We start from the raw sequence: 27,562 nt of genomic DNA, 5'->3' as shown, positions 1-27,562 counted from the left end.
GTGTTCAGTTTTTAGGAGAAACGAAGAATTTTTCAAAACACAATTCAACCCCCCTTCTTGTGTTTTTCTCACCTTCACTCTCCACTCTAGCTGAAGGTCCGTGAGATGACTTCATGTCTATCGATCCTACTATTGTATGTTTAGAGCTTCGAGGGTGTGCAACCATCATCGATTTATATGGGAATTTCGGCTCGTCTGTTTTGGTTCGGTTGCGGTAGATCGTCGTCCATCACTCCAAACTAGCCCACCTTACGTTCGCTGCGACGATCCTTATATCATGTGTCATATGTTCTGCAACGTCGGCAGCTGACTCTATCCGGGGGTAAAACCAACAGCCGCATGGTAAAGTTGGATTGAGGATGTGAATTGTTGGAAATGGGATATAGTTAATTGTGTTACAGATGAGATTGGCTTTTTGCAGAGGGATAAATTTGAAATTTGAAAATATATTTGAACTGATACTCTTTAAATAGAAAAAAGGCTCGTTTATTATTGGCTTATAGAATTCATATGCGGATCGAACGAAAATCTATCATGAACCATTGATACAATAAACGGTTAGCGTTAGCGTGTGCTTGACGATTTCTCAATGAAATGAGGTTGAAAAGATTTTAAAAATGATCAATGCTAAAGAATGGAGGAGAAAATTGATTGAATGTGGAAGAGAAGAAGATGAACAATTCAAAAACACTATGAAAATTGTTGAAAATGAAATTTTTTTGTTGGTAATGTTTCATTAAAAACTTATGTTATTGGTAACAAAAGGAAGAATAAAAAAATACATTAAGAAAATGGTTTCATTACATAAGCAATGAGAAAAAGATAGATAGAGTTTTTTTAATTTATTTTTGGTAAGGCATGATTCGTTTTTTGTCTTTGGTGATGCATGATTCGTTTTATAATGAAAACGTGTGTGTGATTCAAATAGTAAACTATATTAAATTTAATGAAATGTGAAAAAATTATTAGGGGAAAATCCACCTTGTATGTTCCATTAGTTTTTCAAAAGAAGTTAGTCGTTGGTAACTGACGGTAAAAATTTTATATCAATATTACGAACAAAAAAGACAAATGAAAATTATTCATTACATTGGCAATCATGTCATAAGACAGTAAACTAGGCCACAAGAAAATACTCAATTCAAATGGATAGAGATCAAGTAATCATGTGATATCATGCTATATGAGACAGATTAGGCACACGTAACCATTGCAATCTAGTTTTTCTAGACATTTTGAAATTGAATACAATAAGCAAGAGTTTTGTTCAATTACTCTCGATTAAAGAGCAGTTTTTTTACAAGTAATTAAAGTGCGGATGAATTATATGAAACAAATTATTCTGAACGTTAAAAACAATAGAATTCTTTGTAAGAAAATCAATAGAATTGTGTTTTTTTTTTAATGTTGAAGATAATTAAAGGTTATATTAAAAAAAAAATACTAGCTACTTCTATTTGTAGTTGTATGAAATCACTTCTAAACGACCTTTTTGTGAAACTTTGACAAAATAGTGAATAGTGTAAATAATAGTATAACAAAATAGCAAAACAATTTTTTTTGCAGAAATTACAAATTTCCTAAAACTTTGTAATTAATATCTTAAATACTATTTAAGTAAATGAGTAAGTTTTCAAAAAATAAAAATGAAACTTTAGATATAGAGCATTGGTTAAGAGTTAAGACCCTCTCCATTTAAGACCATCTTCATTTCTTCAATTTGGAGAAAGAAAGACAGAAAAAATTTAAAAAAATTATAAAATAAGTAATTATGTTAGGACTCATTTAGTGGTAGAATTTACTATCTACTTTTTGTATACACACATAAATGAAATCTTTCATTAATTTGAGAATGGAGAAAATCTAAATCGGTTTAATATATATTGTTACTTTGCAAGTAAAGTTATGAGGCATTCATTACATGTTCTCTAATTCTTACCATATATATTTTTGGATTTACTTCTACCATGTTCAAAATTCATTATTATGTTACAAGAAAAGTAGAAAAATGTTACGCAATGGCAATTTGTACCGTTAAAAAAACATGACAGAGTTCATAGAAAGAGAAAACACCCCCCAAGAGGGTCTTCTAAGGCGTTAATTTTCTGTTTTTGCTGTTTCGCTTTGTTTTTTCTTTTTGAATTTTGCCTTGTAACCAAAAAAAAAGAAAACACAAAGATTGGTGATATAAATTATAGGAAAAGTGAAAATTACAAGGAAACAAATAGTGGAGCACAATCAATTTTTCTTATGACAAAACTTAAGTCCATTTTTTACGTGTTTTTCGTATGATTCCTAACTAAAAATATACTCCCTCCGGTCTCAAATGTTGTGACTAAAACATACTTTGAAAAAATTGTGAATTTAAAGAAATCATGACTCATGAGTAGTTCATTTAGGAAGCATACAAGACACACCTAAAAAAAATGCAACTAAGTTTTTTTGTTTTTTCTTAAATGCTTGTACAATCACTATTGTGCTTCCTTTGGTGAGACGACCAACATAATGCTTTTTGTTCATTTTATGTCTTTAATTAGTTAATTTATGTAGTTCATAGCATTTGTTTTGGCGATGGTGTATGAGATACCCCCATCTAATAATTGATCTCTAGTGAGACTATACACAATTTCTTTTGTACATGCCAAAAATCTCTTACAAGTGGTCCACTCGATAATGCTCTTGTATGACGTACTTTAGAAAATACCATTGAACATTTAACAATAATGACTTATTTTGATATTTACAAGTATAAAAGAGATTTTATGATCCATTTGAAAGCAAAAATAAAATACAATTATAAGGCTTAAATCGTCGGTAACTTTGATTGTTCTACGTGATACATCTAACATGGTGAAGTAACTCTTTTCGAGCATCATTTGGATCTCATACAAAGTCCGAAGACTACGGTGTTCTTTTTGTGAACCCCACATGAAAACAAATTCCTTAGTACTCTTTTATTAAAAAAATGAAATATTTAAAACACAAATTGAAAATACTGGTTGAGAATACAATTAAATTGGCATAATTGTTTCCTCTTCACCAAACTTATCCCTTCATATTCTTCGAAAACATGACTTTCTTGGTTTTATCCCTTCCACGGAGTATGAAAGAGCATAGGCATCACTCTTTCATCTGCATAAAAATTGTGGCATTTTCTTTCAACCATCATGGTTATTAATGAGCTCTAGCTCCTGAAGCCATGCCATGAAGATTCACAACTCCTACTATTGAAGATGTCGATCGAATGATAGAACATAGGAATTAATGGTAACAATTATCCCAATTTGAGAAGGGACATGTCTCCTAAGAAAGGGAGGAAGACTGGAATTTTTATTTATTAACTTTGCTTCATTCACACTTTACAACTTTATAAAAAACAAACACATAAATAACTACCCTACTAATATTTTTATTAGATACACGTATCATCGAATAAGTCCAAACCCAGCCTAGTTTAGATGTATGTGATCAAAAAGCAATTACTTGACAAAAGTATTAGTTCAGTTTTATCCGGGGGGGGAACATGTAGCCGCTCATTAGTGCATTCATACATCATTGGGCAGGATAGCAGAAAGAGTTTGACAATTATCCCTTTGAGTGATTCATACTAAAGAAACGAGTGAAGAAAATGCGTCAGATAAAGCTTTCTAGGTTACACATTTCCATCAATAGCACAGTCTAAATAAAACTGCTCGGAGCCAATGCATATCATCATTCCACAAGTCATAGCTCAACTAATAAAAATGTCAATTATTAGAATGAACGCGTGACCTCGGATTGAACTCAATACCATCCATTTAATTGTTAGCTTCAATGATTATTTGTAATTCTTCTATCTATAAAAAATCATTTATTTTTTAGTGATTTTACTATGTATGTATGATGAATATGAATATATTATTCCGATAAAATATTTGGCGGGAAAAATATAAAATATACTGAATGAAAATAAAAATAAAAATAAAAAGAAAAATTGGAGATGAAAAGACAAAGAAAGTAATTAAGTAACCATTCCACAGAGAACGAAAGACAAGAGACCCATTTCTGAAACTCATTCCACAGAGAAAGTAAGGATCCCTATTACGAATAACAAGAAAAAATGAGTAAATGGGAGATATTCTCCGATGTCGATGCTGATGCCAACGTCGATGAAAACAACTATAAGTGGCGGCAAATCAACATTTCAAATCATGTTATATATATTAAACCTTTACCCCCCTCCAATTGCCTCCCCACTTCCTTCTATGTATGATCTTCTCCTTCATGCTTCCACCTCACACTTTTTCCAACCTCAAGGTAATCTCATTCTCATTATTGAATTCATAAACCTTATAATTTAATTTAATTTTTATTTCTTCGTTTTAAATCACTGTTGTGAACCAAGAAGTTCAAAACTCATTTTATGTGGGACTGGTAGTTCATGAGATAACCCCATGTAATTGATCCCTAATGAGACAATACACAACCTTTCTTTTGTACATGGCAGAAATCTCTTACAAATTGCCCACTTGATAATACTCTTCTATGACATATAGTACTTCAGAAAATACTATTGAACATTTAACAATAATGAAATTATTTTGATATTTACAAGTATAAATGAGATTTTATTATCCATTTCAAATCAATAGGATAATTCGTCAATAAGTTAAATTGTTTTGTATGATCCATCTAACACAGTGAAGTAACTCTTTTCGAGTAACATGGTAAAGGAAAATGAAAGATGGTTGACACATAATTTGAATTTTTTACGAAGATTGAAGAAAGACTAGGGAGTCTTTTACCCTACATGAAAATATATTCTTTAGTACAATTTGATTAAAGAATGAAATATTTAAAACACAAAAATTGAAACGACAGAGACAAAACATGGCATTTCTTGGTTTTATCCCATCGATGGAATGTGAAACGACAGAGACAACCTACAAAACCACAGTTTATGTGTTGCTCTTGATGTCTTACACATTACACGTAACTCTTGCATCAGCATGAAATTTGTGGCATTTTCTTTCAACCATCATGGTTATTAATGAGCTCTAGCTCCTGAAGCCATGCAATGAAGATTCTCAACTTGTACTATCAAAGATGTCAATCACACGTTGAAAGAACAAATATAAACAACATATAAATGGAAAAATAAATATTCCTAACACAGGACACTGAATATGTCCCACCCCCGGCCCTGTTTAAATGTGAGTTGTATCAATGTCTTCCAGGGTTTCAAGATCAAAACCATTTAGTGCCGTCGAATCTAGCACAAGCAGATGAACAAAAGTAATCAACCATGAGGATAATGGTTCAGGGTTAAGGAAAGAAAGAGAGGAAAATTGTGCACAACAAGCTATAAATAAAACCATTTTCAATCATTGGGCATCAAAATAGTATTTCTCATTGATAAAAATATACCATTAGCATTTCTTATCATATGAGCCAATGGATAACAAGAGCAAAAGTCAAACCCACATAAAAGTTGGAATTACCATTTAAGACAAGTAAATAACCACACAAACAAAAGAAAACAACCAGTTATTATTTTACATTATTATGAGAGTATAAAAGCCCACAAGTACAATGGAAAGAATAATTTGAAATTTATCTTGGCCTAAGTTGAAATGCATTATACAATCAAATAATTTACTAGAAAGAGTAATTACAATTCATTTACCAAGTCACCTTATTGCAATGACTTGCATACCAAGTAGTCTCATATCCTACTCCTTACAATCACTCCCCTAATCTGAATTTTACTAGAAAACTACATATTAAAGGTAAACAAATGAGAAACAAGAGCAATTACAATTCAGTCATACACACATTAACAATCTAAGCTATCAAATTCACATACTCCAAGTCTTGCTCTTAACTTGCAGAAGCTATCCAATTTCAAGGGCTTGGTGAATATGTATGCAGTTTGATCTTCAGTTTTGCTTGCAATGTACCAGTTCAACTTTTCCATCCTTTGTGAGATGTCTCATGAAGTGATATCTGGCATCAATGTGTTTGCATCTTCCGTACATAATTGGATTTTTGGAGAGCTTGATAGATGAGCTATTGGCACAGTACAACTTTGTGCATTCTTTCTGTGTCTGACCAAGATGTTGAAGGATTCTTCTCAGCCATATAGCTTGACCAAGATGTTGAAGGATTCTTCCTGTGTCATCTAAGTTCCCAGCATAATCTGAATCAGTCCATCCTTCAAGTATGTAGTTCATCTTCCCTTTCTTATATAGTATTCCAAGGTTGATAGTACCTTTAAGATACCTGAGAATGCGTTTTACAGCTGCGTGATGCATCTCAGTTGGCCTTTCCATGAATCTAGCTAGAATGGAGGAGAAAATTGATAAAACATGGAAGAGAAGAAGATGAAGAATTCGGAAACAAGGTTGATAGTACCTTTAAATAGTGAATAGTGAAAAGAAAATAGTATATTAAAATACAAAAAAAAATTGCATAAATACAAGTTTCCTAAACTTTGTAATTAATATTTTAAATACTATTTAAGTAAATGAGTATGTTTTCAAAAAATAAAAATAAAACTTTAGCATATAGAGCTTTATATCATATTCTGCCTCTATCATATCCTGACCATCAAACGCACCCTTAAGATCATATTCATTTCTTCAATTTGGAGAAATAAAGTCACAAAATAGTTTTAAAAAAAAATAAGTAATTTTGATATAATTCATTTAGTAGTAGAATCTACTATCTACTACTTTTTGTATATATCTCTCTAAATGAAATCCATCATTAATTTAAAAAATGGAGAAAATCTAAATCCGTTTAATATACTATATTGTTACTTTGCAAGTAAAGTTATGACGCATTCATTACATGTTCTCTAATTCTTACCATATATATTTTTGGATTTACTTCTTCCATATTAAAAATTCATTATTATGTTACAAGAAAAATAGAAAAATGTTATGCAATGGCAATTGGTACGGTTGAAAAAACATGATAGAGTTCAAAGAAAGAGAAAACACAAAGATTGGTGATGTAAATTATATATTAGGAAAAGTGAAAATTACAAGGAAACAAATAGTGATTATATAGAGCACAATCAATTTTTCTTATGACAAAACTTATGTCCATTTTCTAGGTGCTTTTCGTATGATTCCTAACTAAAAATATACTCCCTCCGGTCTCAAATGTTGTGACCAAAATATACTTTGAAAAAATTGTGAATTTAAAGAAATCATGACTCATGAGTAGTTCATTTAAGAAGCATATAACACGCACCTAAAAAAAATGCAACTAAGTTTTTTGTTTTTTCTTAAATGCTTGTACAATCACTATTGTGCTTCCTTTGGTGAGACGACCAACATAATGCTTTTTAATCATTTTATGTCTTTAATTAGCTAATTTATGTAGTTCATGGCATTTGTTTTGGTGATGGTGTATGAGATACCCCCATGTAATAATTGATCTCTAGTGAGACTATATACACAAATTCTTCCTACTCGATAACGCTCTTCTATGACGTACTTCAGAAAATACCATTGAACATTTAATAATAATGACTTATTTTGATATTTACAAGTATAAAAGAGATTTTATGATCCATTTGAAAGCAAAAATAAAATAAATATTATAAGATTTAAATCTGAGATAAATCGTCAATAACTTTGATTGTTCTACATGATACATCTAACATGGTGATGTAACTCTTTTCGAGCATCATTTGGATCTCTTACAAAGTTAGAAGACTACAGTGTTCTTTTTGTGAACCCCGCATGAAAATAAAGTCCTTAGTACTATTTTATAAATAAAAAAAAATGAAATATTTAAAACACAAATTTAAAATACTGGTTGAGAACTCGGTCTTATCCCTTCATATTCTTCCAAAACATGACATTTCTTGGTTGTATCGCTTCCATGGAGGAGTATGAAAGAGCAGAGACATCACTCTTTCATCTGCATTTTCTTTCAACCATCATGGTTATTAATGAGCCATGCCATGAAGATTCTCAACTTGTACTATCAAAGATGTCGAAGGAACAAATACAAACCATTACTAACCTCAACATATAAATGGAAAAATAAATATTCCTAACACAGGACACTAAATATGTCCAACCCCAGCCTAGTTTAGAGGTATGTGAGCTGCATGAAGTTATAAGTATGAGATCAAAAAAATTTGAAAAAACTATCAGTTGAGTTTTATCAATACCTTCCAGGGTTTTGATAACGAAAGTATTCAACCGTGATGATAATTGTGTCAGGTTAAGGAAAGAGGCAATGGTGCACAACAGACTATAAACAAAACCATAGCAGTCTAGTTTTCAATCATTAGCATTTCTTAATTCTTATCATCATGAGAAAATGCGTCAGATAAAGCTTTCTAGGCTACACATTTCCATCAATAGTACAGACTACACACTAAATAATACTGCTTAGAGCCCGGTGCATATCATCATTCCACAAGTCATAGCTCAACTAATAAAAATGTCAACTATTAGAATGAACGCGTGACCTCGAATCGAATTCGATACCATCCATTTATTTATTTGTAAGTTTTCTATCTATAAAAAAAATCATTTATTTTTTAGTGATTTTACTATGTATGTATGATGAATATGAATATATTATTCCGATAAAATATTTGGCGGGAAAAACAGAAAATATACTGAATGAAAATAAAAAGAAAAAGAAAAATTGGAGCTGAAAAGACAAAGAAAGTAAGTAAGTAACCATTCCACAGAGAACGAAAGAGAAGAAACCCATTTCTGAAACCCATTCCACAGAGAAAGTAAGCATCCTATTTACGAATAACAAGAAAAAATGAGTAAATGGGAGATATTCTCCGATGCCGATGCCAACGTCGATGATAACAACTACAAGTGAGAGCAAATCAACATTTCAAATCATGTTATTAAACCTTTGCCCCCTCCAATCGCCTCCCCACTTCCTTCTATGTATGATCTTCTCCTTCATGCTTCCACCTCACACCTTTTCCAACCTCAAGGTACTCTCATTCTCATTATTGAATTTATAAACCTTATAATTTAATTTAATTTTTATTTCTTCGTTTTAAATCACTGTTGTGAACCAAGAAGTTCAAAACTCATTTTGTGTGGGACTGGTAGTTCATGAGATAACCCCATGTAATTGATCCCTAATGAGACAATACACAACCTTTCTTTTGTACATGGCAGAAATCTCTTACAAATTGCCCACTCGATAATACTCTTCTATGTCATATAGTACCTCAGAAAATACCATTGAACATTTAACAATAATGACCTGATTTTGATATTTACAAGTATAAATGAGATTTTATTATCCATTTCAAAGCAATAGGATAATTCGTCAATAGGTTTGATTGTTCTCAATGATCATCTAACATGGTCAAGTAACTCTTTTCGAGTATCATGGTAAAGGAAAGGAAGTGAAGGAAAATGAAAGATGGTCAAAACATGTATTTTCTATCATTTGGATTTTCTACCCTACATGTTTAGTACAATTTGATTAAAGAATGAAATATTTAAAACAGATAAAATTGAAAATACTGGTTGCGAATACAATTAAATTGGCATAATTATTCTTCACCTTCGCCATAATCGGTTCTATATATCCCTTCATATTCTTATAAAACCTAACATTTCTTGGTTTTATTCCATCAATGGAGTGTGAAAGGACAGAGAAAACCTACAAAACCAGAGTTTATGTGTTGCTCTTGATGTCTTACACACATTACACATCACTCTTGCATCTGCATGAAATTTGTGGCTTTTTCTTTCAACCATCATGGTTATTAAAGAGCTCTAGCTCCTGAAGCCATGCCATGAAGATTCACAACTCCTACTATCAAAGATGTCGATTGAATAAGTTTCACGTTGAAGGAGCAAATACAAACCATTACCAACATAGCATATAAATGGAAGAAGAAAAAAATCCGAACACAGGACACTAAATATGTCCAAACTCAGCCTAGTTTAGATGTTATGGGAGCTGCATTAAGTATGAAATCAAAAAAATTTACTTGACAAAAGTATCAGTTCAATTTTATCAATACCTTCCAGGGTTTTGATAACAAAGCCATTTCACATTATCAATCAAGCAAGAGTGTCATCAAGTCCTGCACAATCAGATAAACAAAAGTATTCAACCGTGAGGATAATGGTGTCGGGATAAGGAAAGAGGCTATGGTGCACAACAGACTATAAACAAAACCATAGCAGTCTAGTTTTCAATCATTAGCATTTCTTATCAAGAACAAAGTCAAACAGTTCGCAGGTATACACAGAAAAGTTGCAATTTGCATTGAAGACAAGAATATAACCACAAAAGCAAAGGAAAACAACCAGTCGTTAACCTTATATCATAGTAAATATACTTGAAATTACGTTCGCAGGTATTAGAAATATTAAGAATGTTGTTAATATTGGAGTGGAACAAAAACCCTCAGATCTCATAGCTAATAATAAATCATCTGCAACTTATGACAATGGCATTATTCACAGCCTTCGTGCACCATCTCAAAAATCTATTTTGTTTGTTTTTTGGATATATGAATGAATGTATGAATGAGAGAGAGAGAGAGAGAGAGAGAGAGAGAGAGAGAGAGGTGCAGATCAGGTTATGAACAAAACCCATGTAGATGTAGCCGCTCAATAGTTTATTCATACATCATTGGGCAGGATAGTAGAAAAAGTTTGACGTTTATCCTTTTTGGTGATCCATACTAACAAAATTCACAGCATCAAAAAAAAAAAAAAAAATTATGAATCTGATCAAATCATATAAAGGACCAAACATTTCAGCCTCAAACAAGTGTTACAAGAAAAGAAAAACCATAACAGAAAATTTAAATAAATACAAAAACTATAATATAACAATGATATAAAAAAAATCAATTAACATATCGAAACACAAAACAAAACTGTCAATGGATCAAATGTGAAATTCAGGGATGATGATTCTATGACATCAGGGATAAAAACGAGAGTGGAGAGTGAGAGTGTGTGAGAGTGTGTGTGTGTGTGTGTGTGTGTGTGAGAGAGAGAGAGAGAGAGAGAGAGAGAGAGAGAGAGAGTGAGAGAGTGAGAGAGAGAGGAGTGGAGCCCCTTAAGTTATGAACAAAACCATATAGCTGCCCAATAGTCTATTGGTCCATCAATGGGTAGCGAAACATAGCACAGAGGACATTTTGCTCTAACTTTCAGAATTTGAAGTTCATTGAGCAGAATTTAAATTTTTAAAATGAAAAATGAAAGCCCAGAAGGAATTTCATATGTAGGCAATGAAAAAACAGCCTTGTGGATTCAGATATAGCTTTACTGGCTCAAAAATTCAACAAATAAAACAAAGCCACCACACAAATAAAATTGATACATTAAAGTATGAACCATCAAGTATAATAGAAAGAAAAGGATCTCATTTTGAAATGATAAATTTTCTCTTGGCCTAAGTTTGAAATGCATTATACAATCAAATAATTTAGCAGCAAAAACTCAACCATCATCAAAATGAGAACTACTTATACTATTAGCATGATATCTTCTCGTAAACAGATGAAAAATTTAAACCAACTATCAAACAACATAGTTTAAACCTGTTACATATTCAATTTTGCCTCGATATTTATGATCACAGTGGAAGAGGATTACTTGTATGTCCATATAATGGATAGTACTCAAATGCAAAGCCCTCAGATCTCATAGCTAAGTATTAATCATCTGCAGCTTATGACAATGGCATCATTCACAGCCTTCGTGCACCATCTGAATATTTATTTATATATATATTATTATGAATGAATGAATGAAGAGAGGGAGGGAGGGAGGGAGAGAGAGAGAGTAACCGAGAAAGAGAGAGAGAAAGAAATGGTGCACGTCAGGTTATAAACAATACCATGAAGCCACTCAATAGTCTACTTGTCCATCATGGGGCAACAAAACATATAAGAGTGAACATTTTGTTTTAACTTTTCGGATTTGAAGTTTGTTGATCAGAATACCATGAAGACACAGATTGTCATTGAAATCTAATTTTTCAAGACATTGTGGTCCTTAATAATGCATACAATAAAATGTCAACGACTAATCTGATCCATATTATACTCAACACGAGAAACATATATCATGGAATAAAAGAATAAACAATACAAACGCAGAACAAATCCAAGATGTCAGTAATCTGATACAGATTATCCTTCACACACACAATTCATGCGAATAAAGGAATAAACAATGCAGAGTACAGACACAGAACAAATCTAAGGCCCTCAGATCTCATAGCTTAAAACAAATTCATCTTCGGCCTTAATCACGGGTTTCATTCATAACCATCTTTGCAACTTTATAAGCTGTTTTTTCAAACAATAACACAAACACGCGCGCGCACACACACAAACACACATGGTAGATCACCACGCGCGTGCACACACAGAGGGAGTGAGAGAAAGAGAGAGAGAGAGAGAGAGAGAGAGAGAGAGAGAGAGAGAGAGAGAGAGAGAGAGACAGACAGACAGAGGTGCAGATCAGGTTATGAACAAAACCCATGTAGCCGCTCATTAGTCTATTCATACATCATTGGGCAGGATAGCAGGAAAAGTTTGACAATTATCCTTTTCAGTGATTCATACTAAAAAAAAAAATCTCGGCATTAAACAAATTAATTATGAATCTGATCAAATCATATAAAGGACCAATTGTTTCAGCATCAAACAAGTGTGACAAGAAGAAAGAAAGAAAATGTAAATAAATACAACAGACCATAATATAAGTATGATATAAAAAAAATATCAATAAACATATCGAAACACAAAATAAGAGAACAGTCAATGGAGCAAATGTGAAAATCGAGGATCAAGATTGTATAGAATCAGAGCATAGAAGAACATGGATAAAAACAAGAGTGAAGAAAATGTGTCAGATAAAGCTTTCTAGGCTACACATTTCCATCAATAGTAGAGTATAACCATTCTGGTGAAAACAGAGGGGTGTTTCAAGTATTTGTTGACTCAGCATCCATATTTGCAAAGCAAAAGACTACTCTTAACTTAAATTCATAGACCAATCATATAAATGTGGGGTGTCTCAAGCATTCATTAACTCAACATATATATTTGCAAAGCAAGAGACTGCTATTAACCTTAACCAGCATGAATCTCAACAAGATGGATAGAATTTGGCAAACAAGGTTTAGAATTACAGATATGAGCATTGTGGATACAATTTTTAGATAACAATGAACTCATACATATGGAAAAAAAAAATGAAGAGAATTCTCAAACTATTGATTTCAATAATAATGTAATAAAATTCATTGCCAGATCAAATACAAATAGGCTACAAGATCAAAATTGTGAATTACAGAATGAACGCGTGACCTCGGATTGAACTCAATACCATCCATTTATTTGTTAGCTTCAATGATTATTTGTAATTCTTCTATCTATAAAAAATCATTTATTTTTTAGTGATTTTACTATGTATGTATGATGAATATGAATATATTATTCCGATAAAATATTTGGCGGGAAAAATATAAAATATACTGAATGAAAATAAAAATAAAAATAAAAAGAAAAATTGGAGATGAAAAGACAAAGAAAGTAATTAAGTAACCATTCCACAGAAAACGAAAGACAAGAGACCCATTTCTGAAACTCATTCCACAGAGAAAGTAAGGATCCCTATTACGAATAACAAGAAAAAATGAGTAAATGGGAGATATTCTCCGATGTCGATGCTGATGCCAACGTCGATGAAAACAACTATAAGTGGCGGCAAATCAACATTTCAAATCATGTTATATATATTAAACCTTTACCCCCCTCCAATTGCCTCCCCACTTCCTTCTATGTATGATCTTCTCCTTCATGCTTCCACCTCACACTTTTTCCAACCTCAAGGTACTCTCATTCTCATTATTGAATTCATAAACCTTATAATTTAATTTAATTTTTATTTCTTCGTTTTAAATCACTGTTGTGAACCAAGAAGTTCAAAACTCATTTTATGTGGGACTGGTAGTTCATGAGATAACCCCATGTAATTGATCCCTAATGAGACAATACACAACCTTTCTTTTGTACATGGCAGAAATCTCTTACAAATTGCCCACTTGATAATACTCTTCTATGACATATAGTACTTCAGAAAATACTATTGAACATTTAACAATAATGAAATTATTTTGATATTTACAAGTATAAATGAGATTTTATTATCCATTTCAAATCAATAGGATAATTCGTCAATAAGTTAAATTGTTTTGTATGATCCATCTAACACAGTGAAGTAACTCTTTTCGAGTAACATGGTAAAGGAAAATGAAAGATGGTTGACACATAATTTGAATTTTTTACGAAGATTGAAGAAAGACTAGGGAGTCTTTTACCCTACATGAAAATATATTCTTTAGTACAATTTGATTAAAGAATGAAATATTTAAAACACAAAAATTGAAACGACAGAGACAAAACATGGCATTTCTTGGTTTTATCCCATCGATGGAATGTGAAACGACAGAGACAACCTACAAAACCACAGTTTATGTGTTGCTCTTGATGTCTTACACATTACACGTAACTCTTGCATCAGCATGAAATTTGTGGCATTTTCTTTCAACCATCATGGTTATTAATGAGCTCTAGCTCCTGAAGCCATGCAATGAAGATTCTCAACTTGTACTATCAAAGATGTCAATCACACGTTGAAAGAACAAATATAAACAACATATAAATGGAAAAATAAATATTCCTAACACAGGACACTGAATATGTCCCACCCCCGGCCCTGTTTAAATGTGAGTTGTATCAATGTCTTCCAGGGTTTCAAGATCAAAACCATTTAGTGCCGTCGAATCTAGCACAAGCAGATGAACAAAAGTAATCAACCATGAGGATAATGGTTCAGGGTTAAGGAAAGAAAGAGAGGAAAATTGTGCACAACAAGCTATAAATAAAACCATTTTCAATCATTGGGCATCAAAATAGTATTTCTCATTGATAAAAATATACCATTAGCATTTCTTATCATATGAGCCAATGGATAACAAGAGCAAAAGTCAAACCCACATAAAAGTTGGAATTACCATTTAAGACAAGTAAATAACCACACAAACAAAAGAAAACAACCAGTTATTATTTTACATTATTATGAGAGTATAAAAGCCCACAAGTACAATGGAAAGAATAATTTGAAATTTATCTTGGCCTAAGTTGAAATGCATTATACAATCAAATAATTTACTAGAAAGAGTAATTACAATTCATTTACCAAGTCACCTTATTGCAATGACTTGCATACCAAGTAGTCTCATATCCTACTCCTTACAATCACTCCCCTAATCTGAATTTTACTAGAAAACTACATATTAAAGGTAAACAAATGAGAAACAAGAGCAATTACAATTCAGTCATACACACATTAACAATCTAAGCTATCAAATTCACATACTCCAAGTCTTGCTCTTAACTTGCAGAAGCTATCCAATTTCAAGGGCTTGGTGAATATGTATGCAGTTTGATCTTCAGTTTTGCTTGCAATGTACCAGTTCAACTTTTCCATCCTTTGTGAGATGTCTCATGAAGTGATATCTGGCATCAATGTGTTTGCATCTTCCGTACATAATTGGATTTTTGGAGAGCTTGATAGATGAGCTATTGGCACAGTACAACTTTGTGCATTCTTTCTGTGTCTGACCAAGATGTTGAAGGATTCTTCTCAGCCATATAGCTTGACCAAGATGTTGAAGGATTCTTCCTGTGTCATCTAAGTTCCCAGCATAATCTGAATCAGTCCATCCTTCAAGTATGTAGTTCATCTTCCCTTTCTTATATAGTATTCCAAGGTTGATAGTACCTTTAAGATACCTGAGAATGCGTTTTACAGCTGCGTGATGCATCTCAGTTGGCCTTTCCATGAATCTAGCTAGAATGGAGGAGAAAATTGATAAAACATGGAAGAGAAGAAGATGAAGAATTCGGAAACAAGGTTGATAGTACCTTTAAATAGTGAATAGTGAAAAGAAAATAGTATATTAAAATACAAAAAAAAATTGCATAAATACAAGTTTCCTAAACTTTGTAATTAATATTTTAAATACTATTTAAGTAAATGAGTATGTTTTCAAAAAATAAAAATAAAACTTTAGCATATAGAGCTTTATATCATATTCTGCCTCTATCATATCCTGACCATCAAACGCACCCTTAAGATCATATTCATTTCTTCAATTTGGAGAAATAAAGTCACAAAATAGTTTTAAAAAAAAATAAGTAATTTTGATATAATTCATTTAGTAGTAGAATCTACTATCTACTACTTTTTGTATATATCTCTCTAAATGAAATCCATCATTAATTTAAAAAATGGAGAAAATCTAAATCCGTTTAATATACTATATTGTTACTTTGCAAGTAAAGTTATGACGCATTCATTACATGTTCTCTAATTCTTACCATATATATTTTTGGATTTACTTCTTCCATATTAAAAATTCATTATTATGTTACAAGAAAAATAGAAAAATGTTATGCAATGGCAATTGGTACGGTTGAAAAAACATGATAGAGTTCAAAGAAAGAGAAAACACAAAGATTGGTGATGTAAATTATATATTAGGAAAAGTGAAAATTACAAGGAAACAAATAGTGATTATATAGAGCACAATCAATTTTTCTTATGACAAAACTTATGTCCATTTTCTAGGTGCTTTTCGTATGATTCCTAACTAAAAATATACTCCCTCCGGTCTCAAATGTTGTGACCAAAATATACTTTGAAAAAATTGTGAATTTAAAGAAATCATGACTCATGAGTAGTTCATTTAAGAAGCATATAACACGCACCTAAAAAAAATGCAACTAAGTTTTTTGTTTTTTCTTAAATGCTTGTACAATCACTATTGTGCTTCCTTTGGTGAGACGACCAACATAATGCTTTTTAATCATTTTATGTCTTTAATTAGCTAATTTATGTAGTTCATGGCATTTGTTTTGGTGATGGTGTATGAGATACCCCCATGTAATAATTGATCTCTAGTGAGACTATATACACAAATTCTTCCTACTCGATAACGCTCTTCTATGACGTACTTCAGAAAATACCATTGAACATTTAATAATAATGACTTATTTTGATATTTACAAGTATAAAAGAGATTTTATGATCCATTTGAAAGCAAAAATAAAATAAATATTATAAGATTTAAATCTGAGATAAATCGTCAATAACTTTGATTGTTCTACATGATACATCTAACATGGTGATGTAACTCTTTTCGAGCATCATTTGGATCTCTTACAAAGTTAGAAGACTACAGTGTTCTTTTTGTGAACCCCGCATGAAAATAAAGTCCTTAGTACTATTTTATAAATAAAAAAAAATGAAATATTTAAAACACAAATTTAAAATACTGGTTGAGAACTCGGTCTTATCCCTTCATATTCTTCCAAAACATGACATTTCTTGGTTGTATCGCTTCCATGGAGGAGTATGAAAGAGCAGAGACATCACTCTTTCATCTGCATTTTCTTTCAACCATCATGGTTATTAATGAGCCATGCCATGAAGATTCTCAACTTGTACTATCAAAGATGTCGAAGGAACAAATACAAACCATTACTAACCTCAACATATAAATGGAAAAATAAATATTCCTAACACAGGACACTAAATATGTCCAACCCCAGCCTAGTTTAGAGGTATGTGAGCTGCATGAAGTTATAAGTATGAGATCAAAAAAATTTGAAAAAACTATCAGTTGAGTTTTATCAATACCTTCCAGGGTTTTGATAACGAAAGTATTCAACCGTGATGATAATTGTGTCAGGTTAAGGAAAGAGGCAATGGTGCACAACAGACTATAAACAAAACCATAGCAGTCTAGTTTTCAATCATTAGCATTTCTTAATTCTTATCATCATGAGAAAATGCGTCAGATAAAGCTTTCTAGGCTACACATTTCCATCAATAGTACAGACTACACACTAAATAATACTGCTTAGAGCCCGGTGCATATCATCATTCCACAAGTCATAGCTCAACTAATAAAAATGTCAACTATTAGAATGAACGCGTGACCTCGAATCGAATTCGATACCATCCATTTATTTATTTGTAAGTTTTCTATCTATAAAAAAAATCATTTATTTTTTAGTGATTTTACTATGTATGTATGATGAATATGAATATATTATTCCGATAAAATATTTGGCGGGAAAAACAGAAAATATACTGAATGAAAATAAAAAGAAAAAGAAAAATTGAAGCTGAAAAGACAAAGAAAGTAAGTAAGTAACCATTCCACAGAGAACGAAAGAGAAGAAACCCATTTCTGAAACCCATTCCACAGAGAAAGTAAGCATCCTATTTACGAATAACAAGAAAAAATGAGTAAATGGGAGATATTCTCCGATGCCGATGCCAACGTCGATGATAACAACTACAAGTGACAGCAAATCAACATTTCAAATCATGTTATTAAACCTTTGCCCCCTCCAATCGCCTCCCCACTTCCTTCTATGTATGATCTTCTCCTTCATGCTTCCACCTCACACCTTTTCCAACCTCAAGGTACTCTCATTCTCATTATTGAATTTATAAACCTTATAATTTAATTTAATTTTTATTTCTTCGTTTTAAATCACTGTTGTGAACCAAGAAGTTCAAAACTCATTTTGTGTGGGACTGGTAGTTCATGAGATAACCCCATGTAATTGATCCCTAATGAGACAATACACAACCTTTCTTTTGTACATGGCAGAAATCTCTTACAAATTGCCCACTCGATAATACTCTTCTATGTCATATAGTACCTCAGAAAATACCATTGAACATTTAACAATAATGACCTGATTTTGATATTTACAAGTATAAATGAGATTTTATTATCCATTTCAAAGCAATAGGATAATTCGTCAATAGGTTTGATTGTTCTCAATGATCATCTAACATGGTCAAGTAACTCTTTTCGAGTATCATGGTAAAGGAAAGGAAGTGAAGGAAAATGAAAGATGGTCAAAACATGTATTTTCTATCATTTGGATTTTCTACCCTACATGTTTAGTACAATTTGATTAAAGAATGAAATATTTAAAACAGATAAAATTGAAAATACTGGTTGCGAATACAATTAAATTGGCATAATTATTCTTCACCTTCGCCATAATCGGTTCTATATATCCCTTCATATTCTTATAAAACCTAACATTTCTTGGTTTTATTCCATCAATGGAGTGTGAAAGGACAGAGAAAACCTACAAAACCAGAGTTTATGTGTTGCTCTTGATGTCTTACACACATTACACATCACTCTTGCATCTGCATGAAATTTGTGGCTTTTTCTTTCAACCATCATGGTTATTAAAGAGCTCTAGCTCCTGAAGCCATGCCATGAAGATTCACAACTCCTACTATCAAAGATGTCGATTGAATAAGTTTCACGTTGAAGGAGCAAATACAAACCATTACCAACATAGCATATAAATGGAAGAAGAAAAAAATCCGAACACAGGACACTAAATATGTCCAAACTCAGCCTAGTTTAGATGTTATGGGAGCTGCATTAAGTATGAAATCAAAAAAATTTACTTGACAAAAGTATCAGTTCAATTTTATCAATACCTTCCAGGGTTTTGATAACAAAGCCATTTCACATTATCAATCAAGCAAGAGTGTCATCAAGTCCTGCACAATCAGATAAACAAAAGTATTCAACCGTGAGGATAATGGTGTCGGGATAAGGAAAGAGGCTATGGTGCACAACAGACTATAAACAAAACCATAGCAGTCTAGTTTTCAATCATTAGCATTTCTTATCAAGAACAAAGTCAAACAGTTCGCAGGTATACACAGAAAAGTTGCAATTTGCATTGAAGACAAGAATATAACCACAAAAGCAAAGGAAAACAACCAGTCGTTAACCTTATATCATAGTAAATATACTTGAAATTACGTTCGCAGGTATTAGAAATATTAAGAATGTTGTTAATATTGGAGTGGAACAAAAACCCTCAGATCTCATAGCTAATAATAAATCATCTGCAACTTATGACAATGGCATTATTCACAGCCTTCGTGCACCATCTCAAAAATCTATTTTGTTTGTTTTTTGGATATATGAATGAATGTATGAATGAGAGAGAGAGAGAGAGAGAGAGAGAGAGAGAGAGAGAGAGAGAGAGAGAGAGGTGCAGATCAGGTTATGAACAAAACCCATGTAGATGTAGCCGCTCAATAGTTTATTCATACATCATTGGGCAGGATAGTAGAAAAAGTTTGACGTTTATCCTTTTTGGTGATCCATACTAACAAAATTCACAGCATCAAAAAAAAAAAAAAAAATTATGAATCTGATCAAATCATATAAAGGACCAAACATTTCAGCCTCAAACAAGTGTTACAAGAAAAGAAAAACCATAACAGAAAATTTAAATAAATACAAAAACTATAATATAACAATGATATAAAAAAAATCAATTAACATATCGAAACACAAAACAAAACTGTCAATGGATCAAATGTGAAATTCAGGGATGATGATTCTATGACATCAGGGATAAAAACGAGAGTGGAGAGTGAGAGTGTGTGAGAGTGTGTGTGTGTGTGTGTGTGTGTGTGAGAGAGAGAGAGAGAGAGAGAGAGAGAGAGAGTGAGAGAGTGAGAGAGAGAGGAGTGGAGCCCCTTAAGTTATGAACAAAACCATATAGCTGCCCAATAGTCTATTGGTCCATCAATGGGTAGCGAAACATAGCACAGAGGACATTTTGCTCTAACTTTCAGAATTTGAAGTTCATTGAGCAGAATTTAAATTTTTAAAATGAAAAATGAAAGCCCAGAAGGAATTTCATATGTAGGCAATGAAAAAACAGCCTTGTGGATTCAGATATAGCTTTACTGGCTCAAAAATTCAACAAATAAAACAAAGCCACCACACAAATAAAATTGATACATTAAAGTATGAACCATCAAGTATAATAGAAAGAAAAGGATCTCATTTTGAAATGATAAATTTTCTCTTGGCCTAAGTTTGAAATGCATTATACAATCAAATAATTTAGCAGCAAAAACTCAACCATCATCAAAATGAGAACTACTTATACTATTAGCATGATATCTTCTCGTAAACAGATGAAAAATTTAAACCAACTATCAAACAACATAGTTTAAACCTGTTACATATTCAATTTTGCCTCGATATTTATGATCACAGTGGAAGAGGATTACTTGTATGTCCATATAATGGATAGTACTCAAATGCAAAGCCCTCAGATCTCATAGCTAAGTATTAATCATCTGCAGCTTATGACAATGGCATCATTCACAGCCTTCGTGCACCATCTGAATATTTATTTATATATATATTATTATGAATGAATGAATGAAGAGAGGGAGGGAGGGAGGGAGAGAGAGAGAGTAACCGAGAAAGAGAGAGAGAAAGAAATGGTGCACGTCAGGTTATAAACAATACCATGAAGCCACTCAATAGTCTACTTGTCCATCATGGGGCAACAAAACATATAAGAGTGAACATTTTGTTTTAACTTTTCGGATTTGAAGTTTGTTGATCAGAATACCATGAAGACACAGATTGTCATTGAAATCTAATTTTTCAAGACATTGTGGTCCTTAATAATGCATACAATAAAATGTCAACGACTAATCTGATCCATATTATACTCAACACGAGAAACATATATCATGGAATAAAAGAATAAACAATACAAACGCAGAACAAATCCAAGATGTCAGTAATCTGATACAGATTATCCTTCACACACACAATTCATGCGAATAAAGGAATAAACAATGCAGAGTACAGACACAGAACAAATCTAAGGCCCTCAGATCTCATAGCTTAAAACAAATTCATCTTCGGCCTTAATCACGGGTTTCATTCATAACCATCTTTGCAACTTTATAAGCTGTTTTTTCAAACAATAACACAAACACGCGCGCGCACACACACAAACACACATGGTAGATCACCACGCGCGTGCACACACAGAGGGAGTGAGAGAAAGAGAGAGAGAGAGAGAGAGAGAGAGAGAGAGAGAGAGAGAGAGAGACAGACAGACAGAGGTGCAGATCAGGTTATGAACAAAACCCATGTAGCCGCTCATTAGTCTATTCATACATCATTGGGCAGGATAGCAGGAAAAGTTTGACAATTATCCTTTTCAGTGATTCATACTAAAAAAAAAAATCTCGGCATTAAACAAATTAATTATGAATCTGATCAAATCATATAAAGGACCAATTGTTTCAGCATCAAACAAGTGTGACAAGAAGAAAGAAAGAAAATGTAAATAAATACAACAGACCATAATATAAGTATGATATAAAAAAAATATCAATAAACATATCGAAACACAAAATAAGAGAACAGTCAATGGAGCAAATGTGAAAATCGAGGATCAAGATTGTATAGAATCAGAGCATAGAAGAACATGGATAAAAACAAGAGTGAAGAAAATGTGTCAGATAAAGCTTTCTAGGCTACACATTTCCATCAATAGTAGAGTATAACCATTCTGGTGAAAACAGAGGGGTGTTTCAAGTATTTGTTGACTCAGCATCCATATTTGCAAAGCAAAAGACTACTCTTAACTTAAATTCATAGACCAATCATATAAATGTGGGGTGTCTCAAGCATTCATTAACTCAACATATATATTTGCAAAGCAAGAGACTGCTATTAACCTTAACCAGCATGAATCTCAACAAGATGGATAGAATTTGGCAAACAAGGTTTAGAATTACAGATATGAGCATTGTGGATACAATTTTTAGATAACAATGAACTCATACATATGGAAAAAAAAAATGAAGAGAATTCTCAAACTATTGATTTCAATAATAATGTAATAAAATTCATTGCCAGATCAAATACAAATAGGCTACAAGATCAAAATTGAGAAATAAAGACTTTTGAGTACTTTAAGTAAATCCTGATTTTGAGATTCACCCTTCTAACAACACAAACAGAAAAAGATTATACTCAAAGCCCTCAGATCTCATAGCTTACATACAGCATCCACAGTTTTCAACACAAGTTTCACCCACATTCCTCCAAATATATGCACATACCAAAACATTCACAAAAAACACACACACACAGGGAGAGACAGAAAAAGAGGGAGGGAGAGAGAGAGAGAGAGAGAGGTAGATCAGGTTGTGAACAAAACCGTGTGTTCAATAGTTTATTGATACATCATAGGGCAAGATAACCATCAATTGACACTATTAACACATTAAGCACTGTTATTATAGAATTCTTAGCTCTCAATTTAAACTTGAAAACAAAGAAATCATATACCAAACAGGCATTTCATAACTGGCAAAAATTTGCATGTAGCAAAATTACCTCAAAAACATAATTTCTTTAACCAAGACAAACACATACTGATTTCTTAAATATGGAAAAGGAAAATTCAAGAGATTTCTGACAATACTGATTTCAAATTAGAAACTTATAAAAAAAAATCTAAGGTAATACAATTCATTGACAGATCAAACACAAATGGGCTAAAAAAAATCTTGAGAGTTTTGCCTATCTTAACGCAAAATCTGACTTTCACACACACACACACCCTTCGAACTACAAATACAGAAAAAGATTATACTCAAAGCCCTCAGATCTCATAGCTTATAAAATCATCTACGGCTTTCATCATTGGATTCATTCACAACCTTCTTGCATTCCTCCAAGTTCACACAAACACACGCACACGCACATACAAACAGGGTGAGACAAAGAGAGAGGAAGGAAGAGAGAGAGAGAGAGAGAGAGAGAGAGAGAGAGAGAGAGAGAGAGAGAGAGAGAGAGAGAGAGAGGGAGAGGGATGCAGTTCAGGTTGTGACTAAAACCGCATAGCCGTTCAATTAATTATTTATACATCATTGGGCAGGATAACACAAATTTCAGTGTAAAAAAACCTATTTTTTCAGTTCTGAATTTCAAATAAAACAAACTTAAATCTTATCAAAACCAGCACAGTTTGACCTAAAATTTCACCATATTCATAAGGAACAAAAACTTTCATATAGTAAAGTTACCAGAAAATATAACAGCTTACCCTAATTCAAATAAATTAAAAAAGAACCTTAATAAACAACATAGACAAACACTTAAAATTGAAAACAAAGGAAATCAGAAATTAAGAAATGCCATTAGAAAAACATAATTTTTGTTTTCAATTTTGATAAACCAAACACTTAAATCTTATAAAAATCAACAGAGTTTCACCAATAATTTAATCATATTCATGAAGAGCAAACTTTCGTAGTTACATTACATTTAGCAAAATTACCTAAAAATATAACTTAACTACACAATAAACAAGATCATATACATTTTTGTCTGTTCTAATTCTGACTTAACAATTTAGAGTTCAAAACAAAGGAAATTAAATATCATAAATAAATAAATATAACAAATAAAAAAACTTACTTGAAACAAAAAACATACAAACACAATTTGGCTTAAAACTTCATCGAATTCATGAAGAGCAAAAACTTAAATATAAAAAATTAACAAGAAATCAATAATAGCTACATCAAAGTCAAATACATTTGAAAAACAAGGTATTAGTCATTTTGGTTACTGAATGGGTAACAAGTAGTCACAATAATCCATCAACGTATCGAAATTCTAAAATAGTTACTGTCTTATTGATTGTGCACTTTGTTGGTAAAAATAAAAAAATAAAAAATAATAGTCTTTCACGTTAAAATAGTACTTCAATGTTGACGATAACTCTTTTCTTGTAATGATTGATATGACAGTAAGTATATTGATGACTCATATGAGTGTATTAACCGAACATTTTAACGTCAACGACTATTTTAGAATTTCAACACATAAATGTTGTGACTATCGTTACACATTCGGTGACCAAAATGTCTATTACCCTAAAAAAAAACTCTTAATGCACAGTAAGCAAAATACTATTGTTTGAGTTCTAATTCAAAATGAAACAGAAAAACAAAAAATCCAACAAATTCAACAGAAAAAGGAAAAAGAAATTCTTACAATTTTTCCTTCATTTACAGTAACAATCAGCTTTCTTCTTACAACGCATTTTCAACTGGTTTCACCTTTTTTTTCTTAGCTTCAACAAAGAAAAAGTTGATCGTACTTCATTTTCGTCGCAGCATCGATCGTATACTCTGATGATTCTGCTCCATCAACGAGTGTCTCCTTGTTTTCTTCTTCGCCAATTAGGGTTTTTGTCCGCTTTCTTCTTGCGTTTAATTCGATGGTTTTGGAGGCTGTGGCCTGTGGGGAGAATGAATTTACCTCTTTCTCTCCTTTTAAGTGTGCAGTTTATACTGAAGGGAGTGTGTGGGGGTTATGTGTTAGTGGTGGCTGAGTGGGTGCGTCGTGTGTGTGTGGGTGTGTGTGATTCGGAGATAAATAGTTGACTAAGTCAACATTGGTATGGAAAAGAAGTTTGTGATGTGAGAATGGAAGTAGTTGACATGTTGGGTGTTCAAAATTGAATCAAAATCATAGAAAAATGCAAACACATTCATCTAAATTGAAAATAGTAAAAAATTGTATTTGTTATAATAAATTATAGGGTTAATTATGTTTTTGGTCCCTACAAAATTGCGACCTTGTAAGTTTAGTCCTTACTTAATTTTAATAGCATTTTTAATCCCTACAAAAAAAAATTTACATATAATTTTAGTCCCTGCTAAAATAAATTTTGTTTAATTATCCTTAAACTCTTAAATTTTTTAACGATTCTTTTTATACAAGTTTAGAACACTATGAAAGGTTCATTTACTAAAATCTATAATTTTTTAACATGAAATAAATTAAATATGAATTTTTTAAAACGACAAAAGTTTAAGATATAAGTAACAAAAATATGGACGTAGAAATCAAATTTTTGCGATATTTTTTTCGGAAGACCTTTTAATAACGTTCTTAACACGCCTGTAAAAAATTGTTGAAAAACTTAAGAGTTTAAGCATAAATTAAACAAATTTGGATTGAGTAAGGACTAATATTGAGTGCAGAAATTTTTTGTAGGGATTAAAAATGCTATTAAAATTAAGTAAGGACTAAACTTACAAGGTCGCAATTTTGTAGGGACCAAAAACATAATTAACCCTAAATTATATAAACATAATGATTATAGTTTTGTTGAAATATCTATTCAAATTGTCAACTTACAATAGTAACTGATAATCCTACTTACAATAGTAAGAATAGTGAAACAAATAATTTCACACATGTAATAGTGGTAAATTTAATAATATAAATTACCACCAGTATGTATGCCTATAACATAGGTAACGATGCGACTGATCATGGTGGCTAGCCACATGTGGCAAGAGAGAGAACTCAACATCTACCGAGTATGCAAAACGCATTTGAAGAAAGAGAAGGACTCACAACGCCGAGAATATAGAAGGACCAAGCTAAGTGTGCATGGTTGTGGAACAAGTGTAAAAAAAAGCTCATATAGTGTTGTGTTGATAAGAGATCTGATTGAGCGGTTTTGATGATAAATAATTTTTCGATTTCTTTTGAAAAGATGGTTAAAATTTTGAATCCTCTAATTTTTGCCATTCAAAAAATATATAAATGAGATGCCATATAAGCAACATTGCTGCGCAAAGACTGTCTAGCAAGTCGCTAAATAGGGGACCAAAACTGCAATTAAGTCTATTAAATAAAAGAACTTCAACGGTATTTTTCATACTCTAGTAGAGACCGCATTTTAAAAATCATTAATTTTATTTATTCTCAATGTATTTCACTTTCAATTACTGTAGTCTTATTTTAATTTCCCATGACTTCATTCAACACTCCATTGATTCAAATGTCTATGGCCCCCTAGGTTGCTCTAACCTCTGAAATAAGCCGATCAAATGTACACAAACAAATATGCAAAACCTGATTTCACATTCACCCATATAAAGCACACAAACAAATAAGGTTAGTATTCGAAGACCTCAGATCTCATAGCTTATAAAATCATTTACGGCTTTCATCACTGGATTCATTCACAACCTTCTTGCATTCCTCCAAGTTCACACAAACACACGCACGCGCACATACAAACAGGGTGTGACAAAGAGAGGGGGAGGAAGAGACAGAGATGCAGTTCAGGTTGTGAATAAAACCGCGTAAGCGTTCAATTATTTATTTATACATCATTGGCAGGATAACACAAATTTCAGTGTAAGAAAACCTATTTTTTTAAAATATTATGATATAACCTATTTTAACTACATTAAGAAATTTCATTGTTCTTCTTCTTAAAAAAAAAAAAAAATCATTGTTAAAACCGAATTTTTTTTGTTTTCATTTCTGATAAACCAAACACTTAAAGCTTATTAAATTCAACATAGTTTAATCATATTCATAAGGAGCACATTACATCTAATAAAATAACCAGAAATCAATAACAGCTTTAACAAAGTCAAATACAATTGTTACAGTTTCTAATTCTAATTCTAATTCAAAATAAAACATAAAATAAGCAAATGTTGGAACAAAATGTGTTTAACAATAAACCTTTAGAGTTATGATGATAACAAGGCATTAAAAAATTGACAATTGAAATTGCTAAGAGCAGATTCCATAGATA

General features: G+C 31.9%; 2 long non-coding RNA genes and 3 other non-coding genes across 5 annotated transcripts; all 5 read right to left on the bottom strand.

The window, feature by feature from the left end:
• Window positions 1-3,630: 3,630 nt before the first annotated feature.
• On the bottom strand, window positions 3,631-3,719 carry LOC146914329 (small nucleolar RNA snoR118). Its single transcript, XR_015016934.1, has one exon. It is a non-coding gene; the product is annotated as a small nucleolar RNA snoR118 (small nucleolar RNA).
• Window positions 3,720-8,324: 4,605 nt separating this feature from the next.
• Window positions 8,325-8,421, bottom strand: LOC146914328 (small nucleolar RNA snoR118). Its single transcript, XR_015016931.1, has one exon. It is a non-coding gene; the product is annotated as a small nucleolar RNA snoR118 (small nucleolar RNA).
• A 985-nt stretch (window positions 8,422-9,406) lies between these two features.
• LOC146914327 (uncharacterized) lies at window positions 9,407-13,298 on the bottom strand. The gene is made up of 2 exons (XR_015014109.1): window positions 10,016-13,298; window positions 9,407-9,801 (listed from the first exon to the last, which is right to left on the bottom strand). It is a non-coding gene; the product is annotated as an uncharacterized LOC146914327 (long non-coding RNA).
• A 4,588-nt stretch (window positions 13,299-17,886) lies between these two features.
• On the bottom strand, window positions 17,887-17,983 carry LOC146914326 (small nucleolar RNA snoR118). The gene has a single exon (XR_015016930.1). It is a non-coding gene; the product is annotated as a small nucleolar RNA snoR118 (small nucleolar RNA).
• A 968-nt stretch (window positions 17,984-18,951) lies between these two features.
• LOC146914325 (uncharacterized) lies at window positions 18,952-25,430 on the bottom strand. Its single transcript, XR_015014108.1, has 3 exons — window positions 24,988-25,430; window positions 19,578-19,640; window positions 18,952-19,363 (listed from the first exon to the last, which is right to left on the bottom strand). It is a non-coding gene; the product is annotated as an uncharacterized LOC146914325 (long non-coding RNA).
• Window positions 25,431-27,562: the final 2,132 nt, after the last annotated feature.

This window comes from Medicago sativa, chromosome 6 (genome assembly GCF_051527215.1).
Source record: "Medicago sativa cultivar Bolivia chromosome 6, Bolivia_mono, whole genome shotgun sequence".
NCBI classification, from domain to species: Eukaryota; Viridiplantae; Streptophyta; class Magnoliopsida; order Fabales; family Fabaceae; genus Medicago; species Medicago sativa.
Note: the sequence above shows the minus strand (reverse complement) of the source record. Positions and strands in the feature narration are given on the sequence as shown.